The 16,580-nt window shown below is 36.4% G+C and overlaps 1 protein-coding gene across 2 annotated transcripts in view; it reads right to left on the reverse strand.

Moving 5' to 3' along the window:
• Positions 1 to 16,580, reverse strand: part of mrpl11 (mitochondrial ribosomal protein L11) — a 91,528-nt gene that overhangs the window by 33,372 nt on the left and 41,576 nt on the right. The gene's annotated exons all lie outside the window — the stretch shown is intronic.

The raw sequence follows: 16,580 nt of genomic DNA on the forward strand, positions 1-16,580 counted from the left end.
ATAAAAAAAAAAAAAACTTGCATTATGGTTGAAAATGTTATTTTTGTTATTTTCTCAGCATCAATAAACATTAGTAAATCCAAAAACATGATGAAATGCAGCTACTGCGTGCAGCTTAGAGATGTAATTTAGATGAAGCTTTTCGAATGGGAACTAAATCTGTTTTTGGTGCCATGAATGCTGTACCATACTGTCACAGTTAAATAATTACTTAAAAAATAATTTTTTATATCATAATCTTTATCGTTATCACAATAGTACAACAAAATATCACGATAAAACCTTTAAGTCCATATCGTTCACTTTAAAAAAATATATTGAATAAATCTTAATTTCCCATTTTTTATTCCACTTTACTAATTTTTTGGACCAACTTGTGCTGCTTCTTTTCTATCTGTGTGGTTTTACTGGGCTGGTTACTGACATACTGGTGTGACTTTCATGAGAATGGGCCTGTTAGGAGCACATTTACTGGGAGCAGTCTGTGTTCAATACTTATTTTCCCCAGTCGCTGCTGAGATCTGAGCGAGTCAGCTGAAGTAGATCGGCTCTGTGATCAGGATGCCTTCTGGGCGCCTCACTTTGAAGAGTTTCTGGATTCGTCCCACTGGAAGAAAACCTCCAGGCTGACCCAGAACGCACTGAAGGGAACGCATCTCCCTTCTGGCCCAGAAATGCTCCAGAACCCCCTCTGGGCTTATTACCTCCACAAGAAGAGGGGAGGAACGCTGGATGGAAGTACAGGCTTTCACTTTCGTAATTGTATCTTATTTTAGGGGATCTTCTAACTTCTAGGATGCAAACTGCAAAACCAAAAAGCTTTACCAAGTCCTTTTGGTCCAGCTTCCTGTGCAAATATTTTATCCCGTTTGAAATGAGACAAAAGGGTAACACTTTATTTAGAGGAGTCTTAATTAGACTGGCATGTTATGAACATGAAGGAGTCTTCATGAATGTTTAGGACTGTAGTCATGAAGTGCAATTCAGTAAATAAAGACACTTTTAATGCAACCTTTAGTGCAACATTACATTAAACGTGTCATTTTTTACCGAATGACGCTTCATGACAGTCATAAACATTCATTAGGACTCCTTCATGTTCATGTCAGTTTTATGCACAGCCCTTCAAATAAAGTGTTACCAACAAAACCAACCTAAAGTAACTTTTCAGAAAGTACAGGAGCTTGATTTAGAGCAATAATTCCTTAAAATTGATGAGAAAGATCTAGTTTCAATGACTTTAACTTGTCTTGTTAGAAGTACTAGTGGTGCAGCGACTCCAGTTTTGTGGCCGATTGTTGATTACTGATCTTTAAAAGCCTGATCTACTGATTTTGTCCGATACTGGGGGGGATTTTTTGCCTGAAATGTCGTTAAATGTAGAAAGAAAGTTGCTGAGTTGGTGACGATTGTTAACTGTAAACATTGAGACATGACCTGGTGGGACCAAAAGAAGACAGTGATTCATTTTTAGACCTTTCAATATCAGTGAATAAGATCAGCTTCAAATGTAAGTATTGCCTGATCAGTGATCTCCCAAAATTAACTAAAACAGGGCCGATTTATCAGTGCCCACCTAAAGTGGAACTAGTACTTTTTCATCAGTGATAAAGTATTACTGACTTAAAACAAGCTGCTACATTTTGCTGAAGTTTGTTTAAAGTGTACTAAGATATTTGCACTACAAACTAGACCAGAAAGCTTTTGTGTTTTTGCAGTGCGTGGAGATTTTCATTTGTTTTTCGTTGTGTAAATATGGCCAGGAGCGGCTTCTTCAACTTAAACATACCTCCTGCCATTTATTAAAACAAGAAAACTTTATTTTTTTATACCTAAATAGAGAGCAAGTCCTTAGTCTTTAATCTTGATGCCACTAATTTATTTTGGTCGTGTCAACAAACATTCAAACATTTCTGAATCTTGACCTTTATTTGAGCATTAAGGGAAAAAGTCAAGTAATTTAAACACATGAACTGGCAGGTGATTGGCCTAAAGAAAAAGAAGAAATCAATAAAACCTCCAGTTTTGTCGTGCTTCTACCAGGCTTGTCACACGGCCAGAATAAAGAGGTGAAATTAAACACGCTCCTGAAGATGTATGTGACTGGTTTTCTGCCGAAACTCAGCATCGAAACCGCTTCTTTTTAAAGGATTTTGTCACCTTTTTGATCAACACAAAACAACAAATAAAATATAAACTTAATGGCACAACAAAAGGAAGTTTGTCAAATAATCTGAAAGGCTTTCTGGCTTTCTTTCTCGCTGATCAGAACAGACTGAGCGTCACTTAAAGGAGACCTCTGGTCACATCTATCGATCAGTGACATCAGATCCGTTTAACAGACCGTTGGGTTCGTTGCTCCAGCTGAAGGGAAGATTCACTGGAATCGCTTCCAGTTCCTCCCGTCTGGATAAAACTTTGGAGGAACCAGGAGTTATTTTAGTTCAGTGTAAATCTGAAGCTGCATCTTTGCTGTGATTTGCATATCAAGTCAGAAACCCTGAAGTGATTTCAGCTCAGTGAGAAGCAAAAGTCTACTTTCACAAAGAGACTTTTGTACAAGCCCTAAAACGTGTTGTGTTTCTTTAAAAATCTTAATGACTGAATGATTATGTTTTCAGATCTTTCAAAGTTTTGTTTCGACTTTGGCTGCTTTTTCACTTCTGTCTTTGTCAGATCATTTTAGACAAATTATGCCAGATTCATCGGACGGACAGACTGATGGTTGGATGGTCTGAAAATCAAATTTTTAGTTTTTCTGAAAGACTGTCGGGTTTTTCCAGACTGAAAATGAAAATCATTCCCTGTGGGTTGAAAACACAAATCTGAAGGTCATCTGAAGGTCATCTGAAGGACGACTTGTCTATCAGCTCCATCTCAGGCTGGATTTTTCTCTAATTTCTAAAAGACATTCAGAAACTATCCATCTGCTTTGGTTTGTCCGTTTCAGAAAGACAACGTCCTTCAAAAACACAAAGTCGGTCAGAAGCAGCCAAAGTCCAATTAAAACCATGTAAGATTCAGAACCACTTTAAAAGATTACAAGGAAGTCTGGCTCCTTCAAAACCAAAACAAGAAATATTATCCTAAATCATTCAACTCTGACTTTAAACAGAAAAAGTAAGATGTCAGTGTGAACGATGCCGTCTCTGAGTCTGTTTGCACGCCAAGCAGAACCCGACCCACACAAAACGCAGGTATTTTACTACGTGTTTACAGAAATTGAGTAATCCCTTTACTGTTTTTTTAAAACCACGTTTGATGTGATTTGTACTTATCACCGAGTCTGTCAGTCATTTTTAAAAACAAGAAGTAGAAAAAACCCCTCTGCTTGTTGGAGCTTCTGATCTGTGAAGATGAAAGTTTTGGTTTCATTTTTTATTTTTGGAGTGATGGAGCCTTTCATCTGTAAATGTATCGAGACGTTGGGCGTCACGGGGTTGACATCTGCTGTACGGTTAAGTGCCTTGTTTCCTCATGGAGCGACGAGTGGCGCCCGTTCGGTGCACCATGTGGAACTGGGTCAAAAACTGTGAGCTGGTTCCTGATGCACAGAGTGAAAACTAATAAACGTGTTTCACATCCACCTGATGCTGACAATTCATTCGGGTTCGGCTGGTTTTAAAGCTAAAGCTGTGTTACTGATTTGTTCTGTTTTTCTTTACTAATCATTAAAAACATAGGTAAAGCATCAATTAACTGTGATTAATCAGATTTTTTGTACAGCCTTGGTAGGGCTGGATAATAAATAAATAATAAATATATATTGTGATAGATGTGGTCAAACTATTTTTAAAAAATGTATTTTCTGATTCAAATTCAAAAATGCTTTATTAATGGCAAAGAGAAATTAAATAATTATTTAATTTAATTATAGCAATTAGTTAATTTAATAATTAAATAAAACAATCACAATAATTAATCAAATTAAATAATTATTGTGATTATTTAATTAAACTAAATAATTGCGATGTCGTGGTCAACAGTGTCGAAAGTTGCACTGAGGTCCAACAGAACCAGCACTGTGGTTCTCCCACAGTCTGTATTTATATGGATATCATTGAACACTTTGACTAGGCCGTCTCCGTGCTGTGGTGAGCACGAAAACCCGACTGGAAGGAGTCAAAGCGATTCATTATTGTTAGGAAGTTAGTTAATTGTTTAAAAACTGCTTTTTCAATCATTTTGCTGATGAATGGGAGGTTGAGATCGGCCTGTAGTTCTGCAGCAGTGATTTCTCTAGATTGTTCTTTTTTATCAGTGGTTTGATAGCTGCTGTTTTCAAAGCCTGGGGGAAAACACCTGAAGAGAGCGATGAGTTACTATTTGGATCAGATCATTAGCAACGACAGGCAAAACTTTCTTAAAGAAATGTGTGGGTAGGACATCCAGACAGCAGGAACTGGAGCTTAACTGACTCATAATTTCTTCTAAGGTTTTATAATGAAGTAGTTGAAATCTGGAACAAACTTCCATAAGATTGAAAATCAGACGAAACACTAAGTTCCTTTAAATCAAGGCTAAAACCACCTGTTTAGAGTGTCTTTTGAACCACAATTAATGAAACATTGATCAACATATTTGATGTTTATTGATGATTTTAATGATGACAGTCGACAAAATTTAATGTTTCTCAACTGGTTTTCTCAGCTGGTGACTGTATGTTGTTTTTATTAATTTTTATTTTTGTGCTTTTATGATGTATAGCACTTTGAACTCCCTTGTTGCAGAAATGTGCTGTAAATATAAACTTGATTTATTAATTTATTGATAAAGTCCACAATAATGAGAGAAAATATGCCAGAAGTTTACATACATGTATGACTCAGGTCAAACCAGCTTCTCACAGCAGTTAAATAAATTAAACCAGTATTTAAAAACTGCTTTTTGATCTCAAAACAAGAAGAAATCTGCAAACTTTGTCGCTACATAAAAATCCACCAGAAGTGACAGTACGTTTTCAGATGTGACTGCGTGAAATCAGGCGAAAAGCCGCCGTTTATCACGATCACGCCTGCGGCCCCAGCAGCCCAGACGTTCTGGCTCAGATGATCCGGCGTGGCGTCCGTCTTTAATGCCTCAGAAAGTGACGAGGGCCGTCTTTTAAGGGCAGCAGTAAAAGTGTGACATCTTTTTTTCATGAATGCACCTGCCGCTCTCTTTTCTCAGCTTTTACGGACGCCGCTAATTGAAACCGAGGCTTATTTTTGTTGGACAGGAAGTGCCCATTTTGAAGCTTGATTTCAGAGGATGCATTAAGACTAATGCGGACTCTGTTCATTTCGAGTCACTGCGGGGACGTTCACTCTGGATCGGGGAGAAACCTCAGAGGAAAAACCAACCTGGCAGACAGCATGCAGCCTCTGTCTTTCATCTCTCCCCCTCCTTTGTTCGCTCTACATTTCAAACACATGCACTCTGCATGCAGTCCCTGTTGGGCAACTTCTCATATTTCTATTACACTAAAAGCACCGCCTGCACAGGCAGCAGCCGCGGAAAATGACTGCCTCCTAGAATTTGTTACACCTGTTAAGCTGCAGATACGATGCTCAGCATTTTCCTCTCACTCTCATGAGTTGCTCTTCAAGAAAAGCCTCTTCTGTTTGCTTTCTTCTCTGCCTCCTCCTTATTATCCATTGTGCTAATTATTCAAGAAGTTGTCAGTTCCTCCTTTTTGTCTCCGGTTTGCTCTTTTTATTTCTCTCGTTTGTTTAAATTTGCCCCACAGCCGACAGGGAGCATACCTCTCTGCACGTCCCTGTCAGGGGTGGTTAGTCAGAGCCAGGGAGAAAAAATGAGAAGAAGAGGATGGCTAAGATTAAAGGGCTGGGGCAGCTGCCTGAAGCAGAATGGCTCTCCACTGCCATTTATCTGCTGCTTCCTTCGTGTATTTAGAGCTGGAGCACAAAGCCACGACACTGCATCCTGACAACAATGACGTTTCCAACTACAGGAGCCTTTAAACAAACACACGGCTTCGTTCTGCTTCGCTGAGTCCTTTCTGACGAAGCGCATCACCTCATTACTCCGATGCATATGAGCTCAAACGCACCTATCTCCTCAAAGAGGCCACATCTAACGGACAGACGTCTAAATCATTCATCTCGCCGTCAGCACCGCTGCTTTGGGAAGAGAACTTCAAAGTAAAACTCTAAGACAAGTGATGATGCAAAAGAATCTGATATGCAACGCAATACTGCGGGCAAACGAATACTAATACAGGTCTCAGACGGAGCGGTGACATTTACCTTAGGGCCCAAATCAAAAAAAAGTGCAATAAATTTCTATAGTTGTTTCACCAACCTGAAGTGCTTTGAAGGTTTTGATCTCTGCTGATCTGATCGGACGTTTTGCTGCTGTTTTCTGTTTTTAGTTATCGAGAATTAAATTCTGATAGAAGATTTTGTTTTACAAAAAGTCAAAGGCAGGATGAATGATTACGTTCCCAACTTACACATTTAAAGTCTAACTAGATTATTCCGACGCATCACCAGATAAATTCTCTGAAAAGTCATAAATAAAACTTGTGACTCATTTTAGGAACTTTAAATCCTTAAAGCTGCAGTACGTGATTTTTATTAAATATATATATATATGTGATTTTTATTAAATATATATATTTTTTTACATATTTGTTTTTTTTTTTGTTTTTTTAGTTTTTCTCTGCCTCCTCCCTGAGCTATCATTGCCGTCTGAAGAAACGCACCGCTCCCAGTCAAAACAACCAATCAGAGCCAGGAGGCGGGTCTTAGTGTTGCCAATCAACCTTATGTATGCACTGCTAAACGTGCTAATGGCTGAGAAGCGGCTTACTGTTACAGGGAAACTGTTTATCCGCCTTTGTCGGTGACTAATGGGCTTCACTGACGAGAAGTAGCAGAGATCACTCACATGCATGATTGACAGCACTAAGACCCGCCTCCTGGCTCTGATTGGTTGTTTGTGGTTAGCACTGGGAGCACTGGGAGAAGGCAGAGGAGATCAATATTTTCACAAATTGTCTGTCTCAAACCAAACTGTAACAACATAGTGACCATTTCAACAAGTATGTAAAAGAACATTTTTATGAAAATTTCATGCTGCAGCTTTAAGTTCCCAATTTACGCCAGAATTAACATCAACATAAACAATAAAAATTATTTTATTCAGGGTGTAATTATATTATCCTAACTGGTCATTAAGTGTCTGCAAGACTCATTTCAGGCATTTTAAATCCATGAAGATCAATAAAAAATTTTATTATCCATGCTGTTTTACTTCTTAATTCCAGATTTTACTAATAATGTGAATCAGTTTATTATTGCAATATTGTATTAAAAAACAATTCACAACAAAACGGGACATTGCTTCTCTGGGATCAGTCATGAACTGTAAAAAAAATACACTGCATGTAACGTAAAAGTCAAGATACTTCACTGAATCAGAGCTGAAACAGTTAATCAGATTAATCGTGATTAATTATTGAAATAATCTGCAACTAATTTAGTAGATTATTAATCATTAACTGGACTCAAAATAATGTAATTTGTTGAAAAAAAACCACACTCAGAAAAGTAAATAAGCTAAAACTGTACAAAGCATGTAGATTTTGCATTTAAGATAAAAACATCGTTGTAAATATTTTTCACCCAAATCTCCTCCAGTGGCAGTTTTATCTTTGCTCAGTTCAAATTCACTAAAGGAAATCTACATTTCTGCATTTTAGGCAATAAAATGTTTATTTTCCTATTTAAAAATGAACCAAATTATCTGTTTACCTTCATCTTTTAATGTATTTCTAACATTAATAAAAGCTTAAGAGGTTCAATGAAAAACCTGAAGAATGTGCCAATTTTTAAACATTTGATTAGTCAAAAAACAGAATAACTGATAAAATAATTGATTAATACAATAATTGTTAGTTGAAGCAACATAAATAGCTTATACAGATATTTAAATCACACCCTGAAATCCTTCATTTAGAATACATTTTTGCAGACTTTCAAACACAAAGTATTTAATATTTGCTAAGTTTAAAATCTCTTTGTCAGACTTAAATGTTTATTTATCTCTTAATCAGACAATAAAAACATCTGTTGTTAATTCAGAGTTTGGTATTTTTTGTGGGGGAATTTCTGCTTTGAACGGAGCATCAAACATTTGGCCAGAAAAATGTTTCTCTCTTTGCGTCTGAAAGAGACAAAACGACTCGGAGAGTTTCTGGAAATGTTCGGACCAATCAGATCCAGTGTTTGACAGTCTGAGGGAAATTAAAGGAGCAGAAAAGTGAACCTGAAAATGTGAAAAGCAGAGATAACAGAGGAGGCCTGCTAATGGAAAATAAAAAAAAACTGCAGCTGCAAATGAAGAGCAGGAGGAAGACATGAAGAGAGAAATTCACAAGAGGAGTGAAAGGGCAAAACTCTAAACCTAAAACAATAATCGCGTCCTAAACACTGTAAATATAAAGGGAAATGTCTGACTCATGAGAGGATGCATAACCTTTAATCTGTGGAACAATGTGAAGCAGAGCAGCGGTCCTGCACGGCTTCCTGTTCCTCATGTTTATTAATGACGGAAAGCAGAAACGACCAGATGAATCCTGAAGCTGCTACAGGATTTCTGTCGGCTCAGATTCATCAAAACGCTGCAAGGCTTTGATTGATGAGCTGACGCTTCAGGATGCTAAGGATCTAAAATTATTATCAGATTATCGCTAACCAAATGAGAACAAAAAAGTAAGGAGATCGCCTGGATTACATGAGACATGATGCATAAAATGTCGTCTGTGACAAAACCTGAAACCAGGCTGATGGATAAACACGGGGTCGCATCAGTCATGCTGACTGACGACAGAAAACAGAAACAACCAGATGAGTTTTGAAGTGTTTACAGAGTTTCTGTCTGCTCAGATTCTGGTGACTGATGAGGTGAAACCAAGTAGATTTCTGCGTCTGGGTGCAATTTCTTTCATCGGATAAGTAAGTCAAATGCTTATGATGAGATTAAGGTTATTGGAAACACAACTGAGAGTAAAATAGGAAACACTTTAAGATAACTGCACAGAGAGTGGGTCAAAAAGCTTGAAAAGAAGCAGCTTAAGGATGAATCACAAGAAACTTAAAGGTATCAAGTGAGACATAAACCCGGTTTCACCTTTAAATATAAACATGGGGAAATAAAAACAAATACTAAACAGCATAAATATTCACTAAATGGTAGAAAAGGCTTTTAAATGTTTCCCTTCCACAGATTATGAGTAAGTCAACAACTTCACTGATGATGTCCAACTTCACAAAAGTCCACTGAGTCACTGAGTGAATCCAAAATATCAATGAATTAACGGGTCAGAAGTTCTTCCCATTTAATGAAGAAAAGGCAGAAATTTGTTAAACAGTTAGACAGTTGTTAAAAGTCACAACTCTGCTAAAAACAGAGACTTCAAGGAGGAAAGGCGCCATAATGGACTGAACACTGAACTTTAACAAACACTTAAAAAACATCATGTGCATGCTTTTATAGGCTGAGTTTTTAATAGTTTAAATTATTACAAAAACTCCCTGAAAACTTGAGATGAGCAGAAACGACTTGGTTCATGCAGCCTTTAAAATAAAACGGTTCATTGGTTTATTTCTATTGTGTCTCATCCTTTTTGTTTTTGTTTTAATTTTAAAATGTCTTTCTGCTTATATGATGCTTTTATTTACTCTTTTAATAGTATTTCTAGTTTTACAATGATCCTCATTTTCTCCATTCCATGTTAAGGCTCCATTCACATTAGCCCTGTTTAGTTCACTTTAATCAAGCTCTAGTCTGTTTGTCCGGAAAGTTTGGTTCGTTTGTGGAGGTCCAATCGAACTCCCTACAAACCAAGGACTACAGAAAGAGGACTACAGTGCAAGGCATTCTGGGTAAATACAACCAAAACATTCCCCAAATCAACCGAGTCTATAGAAACTTCATGACTCATTTTGTTTTATTTTTTCTGTTGTTTATGTTTGTTTATTTATTCTGGATATTAAAAATGTGTTAAATGTTAGATGTTCGTTAGAATTTAAAGTTTATTGATCTCCGAAAATGTGTTCTTGCATTATTATGCCACTATCATATTACAGCTGTGGAAACTAAGAGCAGTGAACCCGACTGAAAACCTCCTGGTTTTTAAACCAAATACTGATTTCTGAACTCTTCCTCAGTTAAAACGTCAGTATGGTTGTTTCTAAATGAATATGAACTTGTTTTCTTTGCTTACTTCTTTGCTTAATTTATGCTTACTTAAAACTACTAAATTCACTCGTTATTAATTGAAGATATCAGTTTGAATCAAAACCTAAGATAATAAATGCTGTTAATTGGAAACTCAATATGCTAAATAATTGTAGCAGTAGGGCTGCAAGCTGCACAGCTGGTAGCATCGTTGCTACCGGGGATTCTGCAGCTCGCATGTTCTCCTCATAAATGAACCTGTTATGGTAGGAATGAGTGTGAGTTTCTGTCTGTCTTGAGTGTCTCTGCCTTGTGATAGATGATGGACGGATGGATGTTGGATCGAAACGCTAACAATCCAAACCTGAAGACTGAGATATAACAAGGAAAGTGAGAAAACTCTGGATGCAAAATGATTTCAGCGGAGTCTTGCATGAAGTATTTAACGTGTCTTTCACTCAAACAGAATATTCTGACAGGACACAGCGAGGAACAAGCATTCAGAGGTGAAATGAGCCATAAACACACAGATAGGCAGTAAGTGCTGCAAACTCCAAGCTTCAGGAAGAAACCACTGCTCCTCATCAGACGTCGCAAAAATAACAGAGCAATGAAATTTATCAAATTCCAAATATTTGGAAAGGAAGCTGCATCCAAAAATACTTCCCACTCCTACTGAAGCATCGCAGTGACAGGTTTTAGAGCTGGGGCTGGGGGGGTGATTATACTAAAATATATTATCACAATTGTTTGAATCTTCATGAGAGCCTAATGCCGAGCAGCAACAGAAAACATGTCGGCTCTCTGCCAAAATAAAGGCTTTAGCTTTAAAAGAAGAGAAAATGTTCAGCGGCAAATGCTGCTAAATGATTCGCGCTATGCAAAATTAAGCAGCAGCAGCTTTGATGGCTAATCTTCAATCAGTTTTTAAAGTTCCCACAGCAACTCAAATGGAAGAAAAGTTATTATTTATGTGACAATCACAGTGGCTGACAAATCAGGAGGATCTGCTGCGTGTCTAAAGCTGAGCCTTAAACCTGAGAAAATGTTCAGTTAAACAGAGAAGCAACAAAGAGAGCAGAAATAATGACAATAAAAAGGTTTCATGAAGTCTTTTCAGCCTAACGTGCATTTAAATAAAAATGAAAGGAAAGTATAAATTTAAAACTACTTTTAACTGATCTCAGAAAAAGGATTCGGGTGGATTTTAGATTAAAGAAACATTATTATAGATCCAAAACACTTTTTATGTATTTTAGGTTTTTATTTACACTATTCAGACTTAAAGGGTTTAGTGAAGTTAAAATGTGACATTTCATTCAGTTTTGCAGAATAAATGCAAGACAACAGAAAGAAAAAGGAAATAAATCTGATATATGCATAATTTTTTAATTAAAAAATATATATCTTTTTAAAATATGTACACATTTTTGTCTTGAATAAAATAATTCTTTTTCTTAAACAATTTTTTTTTCTCTTAATATATTTTTTAAGAAAAAAAAAAGATATATAACGTTGAGGTCTGTATTAAACAGTCCAACTTAACATCAGTATTTCTCCATAAATGAAAAAAAAAATTAGTTTTAAAGAGTCACTGTCATTTATCAATTTTAAAGAAAACAATGTAAATTATTCTTTTAAAAATAGCTACAACATGCAAAGACGCATATGATCTGAATTTTTTCTACACTCTAAAGTTTGCATTGCTTGTATCTTCAAATGTTATATTTTTGTTTTAATCTCAGCTTAAACTGATAAAAACATTCAATCTGTAGCTGTTAGCTATAATTAATCAAAGATTTTTCAGTATTGACGCCGATGAGAAGTTCATAGATCACACTGATCTGTGTCAGGGAGACGATTTATTAAATTTATAAACACTTACGCATTTTTGTGGAGGATGCAATGTAGCAGATAGAAAAGCCAAACAACGATGATGTGTCATAAATATTTAACTGCATACAACCCACATTTCAGGAAAGAGCAGCGCATTTAGAGAGACTCTGCTCATTCAAAGATCCAGCTGATATTTAATTCAGTAATTTAGCCGCTAAACGCTCATAATCATGATTACCAAAAGCAGGAAAGACCAAACAAACAAACGGAGAAGGAAGCCAGAAAACCCAACAGAGGAGAGACGGATGGGTTACTTTTATTGCACATAATCATGCGACTCATTTAAAAAATGTAACCCAGCAGCTTTGAGACAGAAACTGTACAGTAAGTATAAAATTTCCTGTGGCGCAATGTGAAAAGATTGTATTCCTAACACTGAATAACTTAGTGAGAGCTGAGGAGAGACTGTCATCTGCAAAGCCATGGTGTTCCAACGCTCTTTATGAATTATGCAAAATTTAGGAAGAAAGAAAGAGAAGAAAGAGCAGGTATGAAATCAAGCTGCAGGGATGTTTGGGGATGAATTACTCACAGCTCCTTGATGCAAATCTTAAATTATGCATCTCTAATCCTGCTTACAAAAATTCATTTGCAATATCTGAGCTAATAAGCCGGGTGTTTCTTTTCAGAGTAAACCTGCTATTTAGGTGCTGGGCAACAGAGCACAGAAGAAAAAGGAGGTTAAAAAAGACGGAAGGTCTCCAGAGGAAGATTATCAGAGGAACAAAAAGTCTAAAACGTGATTCTCCAGGAGTAACAAGCTGAAGGTCCTGCTGTGAGCCCGGCTTCCCACACATCAATCACCAGCAGACAGAAATCCATTCAGGGGTCTAATGAACGAGGCTGGAAAACATTTACAACCGGCTCGGACTAACCCAGCATCAGCTGTGGGCTTTTGGTTTTGTTGTTACACTGAAACAGCAGGAAATATTCACTGTTTGCACGATTATTAGGTGAGCATTTTGATCGTAGCTGATTAAACGTAAAGATGCATTTAAAACATCTGAGGTGAAATATTACAGGTAGTTTCTAATTAACAAGCAAAATGGGCCAAAAAAAGAGTAAGAAGATCTTTAAAAATAATGGAGTAATTGTAAAATTACCACCACATTGAGGGATGTTCACAGGAAAGTTTTATAAAAATGGCCAACAGATGTAGATCAAAGTTGGGAAAAAATATCTAAACCAGCCAACAAACATGAAGCTAATAGAAACTCGTTCCACTAACTGCCAAGAAATCTGGGCTTCCTGAGATACATTTAGATTTCAATATTTTAGATTTACTTTACAAAAAATAGGCACATTTTCACTTTCCACAGAAAAATTAATGAATGCTGAATTACGAATACGCAGGCATTTCTTGGACTGTTTGGTGCAAACTCAGAGAGAATAAAGTCTTAACAATGAACTTCATAAAAACTGAATTCCTACTTTTAAATCTCACAACTTAACGAGATGCAAGTGAAGGACAAGGAACCCAAACACACCAACAAAACTCTTCAATCAGGAGTAAATGGGGGAAAAAACTACATTTTTCAGTTTTTACCATAATGGTTTAATATTTTAGCCCTTTCATGCATGAAATATGATCCTTTATGCCAGGATGGTTTTCCAAAGTGTTTCTGATTTTCTTAAGGCATAAAAAAAGGTAGGAAAAAGATATTTTTACAAAATATTTCTTTAGGAATTTTTTTCTAGGTGATCACATTGTAATTTTCTCCAAAAATAAAGTTATTTGTAAAATACATCAGTAGTGTTACTTCATGTCACAGTATTTTTTTTAGCTCCAAGAGCAGAAGGAGGGACTGGATCTTCGTCTGTCGGCCATATTGGATTTAACAAAAATGTTCTTGCACTTGCAGTGGATGGCCAGTAGTTGGCAGTGTAATAAATGATGCACGAGTGTTTTCTTCAGTGGTCTGTGTCCATTTATAACATCAAAATCCACAAGAAGCAAAAGAAAATGGCGTTTAGACAGCTGTCCACTGCAGAGACGGCTACGTATGATTTTAAAACATTAAAAAACATTTACTTTCTGCTGATGCCTTATTGCCATGAATCTAAGTAGCTTAATATGGAAATGTATCCCAAAATTTCATCATGAAATAGTTTAATATTTGAGGACCTCCAGCCGTCTGGAGGTGAGTTCAGCCTCAGTTTCCAGCAGGAACGCAGTCGCGCCTTCCCCCACATCGGAGTGAAACGAAGTAATTCTCACTTCCTGCTTCATCATTAGTCACCCGGCACTTCTACACTAATTATTCCATTACAATAGGAACCGCTCAGATTGTGACACGCCATCTATCGCCGTGGTAACCCTTCTGAGACCCGCTGCTTAAAAAGCCCTAAAAGCAAGCAGGCGTGCGAGTTTCTGCCTTCCATGTCTGGATTCATGCAGGAAATCAGGATGAATTGAGCTCTCGCCCTCAGCAGGGGGGCTCTGTCCTCCAATCGCTCGCTGCAGGACGCCTGACAGCTGAAGTGAGCGCCCGCTTGGGGCCCAGGTAAGAAAACGAATTATGAGTTTCCAGGTGACAGGAAAGATGAGGACACCACCGACCTGAACAGAATATCTGGACCTGTCCTACAAAAGATTACACGACCAAAAAGAAACCAAGTCCAGCCTGTGCTGTTTTCCATGTTAAATTAGATTTTAAAGAGAAGAGTTACATTTTTAATGTATGAAATATATCAATTAGTAGTTGGAGTTGATTACAATTTTAAACAAGTTAATTTCTGTTCATTCAAATTTACTACATTTAATCAAAAACCTTATAATTGACCCTTTTTTGTTGTTACATTTTTTTCAACTAACAACTATTTTAGTCATCAATTATTCTATCGATTTGATTAATTGGGTAACAAGATTGGCACATTCTATCAATTTTTCATTTCTTTTCTGTTTTCTACAATCTTAGAAATACAGTAAAATATACCAATAAACAATTTAATTCCTTTTTAAAAGGAAAATAAGCATTTTATTGACTAAAATGCAGTAATATAGCATTTTTAGTGAATATGAACCAGCTGAAACCCGGCCATTTGAGGAGTTTTGGGTAAAACATATTTACAGATTTATCTTAAATGCAAAATGCACAAATATTTTTATAGTTTTGGCTTAATTACTGCTGTGAATTTGTTGTTTTTTCAGCAAATGGCATTTTTTATACTTTATATACTTTGGTTAATGATTGTTTACTAAATTAGTTGACAATTATTTTAAGTTTATTCGTTGCGATTAATCTGGTTAATTGTTCCGGTCCTAATAGACATATGAGCTCAACAACAAAGATATTTATTGTTTTTTTTATTAGTTATTTAAAGCCATCAGATTGATGTAAAGTGATATTATACTAATTTAGGTTTCATGTGTTTCAGAAATCCCTGATAATTCATGTAATTTATTTGAAGAAAAATGTTTTTCTTTCAAAGTACTTTCTGTAACTTGACAGGCTAACTACTTTTAGCACAACAGTATTTTCCAACGTCCCATCTAATCGTCCTTGAAGCGAAAACTGGACTTCTGTATGTAAATAAGGGGGGAAAAAAGCAGTAAATTGTGTTAAAATTGTAAAAATCTATGTAATAAATTCATAGAAATTAATGCGTTAAAATCCCGGCCCTAGTAAAAATATCACAATATAATCAAATAATGTAATATGGTAGCCTAAAAATATTACTGCGCTCTCTCACAGCGTCAGGGAAAAACGAAGAACAAGTATTTTATCTTCCGATGTTTCCCAGTTTCTAAGTCTAACTTCAAGCGTAAAAAGAACATCACATAAATTAAAACAAAGAACAAGGATTTTATGTCCTGATGTTTTCCAAAGAACATCACATTCCAGACTGCCGTCGTTTAATCCGCAGAAAGTGAAGATAAAGAGTAAAAATGCAAATAAACTCGGTACAAACTCAAGCAAGATTTTTCTCTTTTGCACGACTCTGACAATCCGTCACATTGTTGTGAAGAAATGTTTACCTGTTTTTATTTGCACAACGCTGTTGAACCCCACTGCAACCAACCTTCAGGACTGTAAGACAGATGGCGTCTGAATTAACCCCTTCATGGCTGACTCAATGACTGCAGGCGTTCTCAGGCTCAACAATCAGCTCCATCACCTCTTCTTCACCCAAGTGCTTCATACTTGGTGTTTTCTTCTCATATAATTGGTTTTGGCCAGACTTCTTTGAGATATTCAGATTTATTTAGATACAACTTTACAAGCCTAAGTCCTGCTGCCAGACTATTTCAAATGCAAACAGAGGCTGCAGACTAGCAAACTGCCAAAAATATTTATTTTTATGCACATGATTTGAAGTTGGCCTCATTTTCTTGGCACACCTGAACCTTGGAAGATTGACAACAGTCTTTAAATGGGGGAATTTTATGCCAAAATTCAAATTTTGCAAATTTTTGTACTTTTATTTGGGTTTCAACTGCTTCTAAAAACAAACCATGAGCTTTAAAAAAAAACACTCAGCCATTTTTTGTAAATACA

Source organism: Poecilia latipinna, unplaced genomic scaffold (assembly GCF_001443285.1).
Source record: "Poecilia latipinna isolate Pla-1442-1.1 unplaced genomic scaffold, P_latipinna-1.0 Scaffold1785, whole genome shotgun sequence".
NCBI lineage: Eukaryota > Metazoa > Chordata > Actinopteri > Cyprinodontiformes > Poeciliidae > Poecilia > Poecilia latipinna.